This window comes from Montipora foliosa, unplaced genomic scaffold, assembly GCF_036669935.1.
Source record: "Montipora foliosa isolate CH-2021 unplaced genomic scaffold, ASM3666993v2 scaffold_448, whole genome shotgun sequence".
Classification (NCBI taxonomy): domain Eukaryota; kingdom Metazoa; phylum Cnidaria; class Anthozoa; order Scleractinia; family Acroporidae; genus Montipora; species Montipora foliosa.
In genome coordinates, this window is record NW_027179754.1 from 317,501 (window position 1) to 320,000 (window position 2,500).

A 2,500-nucleotide genomic window follows, 5' to 3' on the forward strand; every position below is an offset into this window, starting at 1 on the left:
AACAATTCTATATTACGACTATAATTACCGCAAGTCAATAGGCAAATTTTAGTATTTCGAGCAACTTTTCCCGTCTCGCCCGAGAAACTATTTGCATTATGAGTATTATTTTGGCGTTCTACAGTGGCGTTCTACAGATTGCATATTTTTGCACCAGATTTTTTTTTAATTTTTTAAGCAACTTTTGAGCAACTTTCGTTAGAGAAAGCAACTTTGAATATTTTAAAGCACCTTTTAAGCGACGTTTTGGAATTCTCGAGCTACTTAATAGGAAGGCCCTCTCCCTATATCCGCCCTTGTTTTAAATGGTTCACTACCGTATTAAATTAACTGGCAATCAATTTATTGTTCATTCTACTGTCAACTACCCCTGCACTTTTGCTTTTTCTTTTCAGCCCCTCAATACAATAACAATAAAATTAGTCTCCTTATTTCCAACACAATACTATTAAAAATTATTCTTCTCCAGATACTACACTTGGCAGCAAAATCTGCGCGTTTTTAGTGTAATTATTCGAACATCATCAAGCGATGGTCCAGGGCCGGGAAAATATGATAACAGGAGCGGCGAAAGTGCGAGTCTCGGGGGATTCCGGAACATATGTTACCCGGGAAAAAAACACTTTTGGACTTTACTCCTTTAAAGTGCCATTCATTGGGCTTTTGAGTCTGTCGGGTTCGATATTTCAATATTAAAGCTTGGAAATTTTAGTTTTATTTCAACAAATATATATATTTTTCAAAACTCTGACCGTGTTCCGTAAAACGTTAAACCTGTCTGGACCCGCCTCTGATTATAAACCAAATTACACCATGCGTAAACTTATAAGGGGTTCCTGATATATATGATAAAATCTAAGTCGCCTAGTATATGACTATCACCTGTCACCTGTCATTTTCTTACAACTTAAATCCACTCCTACAGGCATGCGCCTTGTTGATAGTCTTATTGATATTAAACTGTCAATGAATACTTTTGAATATATATGATATATACACTCACGAGTTTTGTTTGCCCCCCAAATTGTGCATAAACTCGAAAGCAATAGTTTATGCAAAATTTAGGGCAAAGAAATTGTCTTATAGGGCATTCGTAAATAGATAATAAGTAATTGCACTGTTAATTGTACTCAGACAACGGAATTATGAATAAAGGAAAAAATAGCAGGCACTTATATAAACACAAATTTTATGTCGCAGGAAAATCTATAATCGGGTCATTTTGTTAAACAGAAAATGGTATCCTTTGAAGGCCTTACATATCCTTGCAGATAACTTCGACCAAACGGTTTTTAAACTTTGAATGCCTCTACTAGTACTAAATACAAGAATAGTGGTGACTCCATAATACATGTACAGTGCGTCACTGATTAATATGACAGTAGAAATAACGAAATTTAAATATGTATATATTTGTATGACTACTTGCACTTGACTTTTATCATTATAAATGAAAATATAGACCAGTTTTGATATATTAGAATTCTAGCTTGGCTACAAGGGGATCAAAAAAACCGAAATTTTCTCGAGGCTTAGATATAAATAAGTAACCTATATTTTTTATTCCCCTGAGTTTCCTTGCCAAGCTAGATTTCATACATTCGAAATTGGAGTAAGAAACAAAGGACGAGGCTCATAGGCCTCTCCGCAAGTTCTCGGCAACTTTTCGATTTTCGAGCAACTTTTCAATCCGAAGCGAATTTTTCCGCCCCTTTTTAAATTTTACTTTTAAGCTTGATCTCTATGAAACGAGAGACATTTTCAGTTGTCATTGAATGTCACGCGAGCAAAAAGCACAGAAATGTCCTGGGAATTAAGCTTACGCTTGATTGGTCATTGTCTCTCGCTCCATGCCGGAATGTATCGCGGACCTTACGCCGGTGAATGACTTTTGAGCAGCTTTAATTTTTTGAAAAACAATCATCTTTCGAGGCACTTTGAGCAAAATTTCGTGCACCTTGTTGATCATTAACTGGCAACTTGTGGACAGGCCAAGAGACTGGAACCTCTCTCTACCTAAGAAGCTGATAGCTTACTTGGATAGAAAGGGCTCCATCTCGGTCAATGTACCGCCGCTTTGCCTCGTCTAGTGGCAGGAAGTCTTCCCATCCCAAAGGTGAGTTGGGATGTAGCCATCTTTTTTCTGGTGTCCGCTTCAGGAAGACGTCCCTCCCATTCAGCAGAGCAACACTGTCAGATTCAAGAGACAAGAAATAATGCCTTTAATAAGAACTTAATTAAATGGTTGCTTTGTTGCCGATGATCATGTTTTTATTTAGTTTTTGACTTTCTGTTACGTCTTGCTTTGATTTATGATGGTTTAGTGGTTATGAGCCATACCTCCCACATCTGTGACCCAGCTTCAACTCTGGCCTCGGGGTCGTATGTGGGCTGAGTTTCAGTCGATCTCAATCTGACTCCGAGGATTTTTCTCCGGGTACTTCTGTTTTCCTCCCTCGTCAAAATCGACTCCAGATCAGTAACATCCGGGCGGATACCC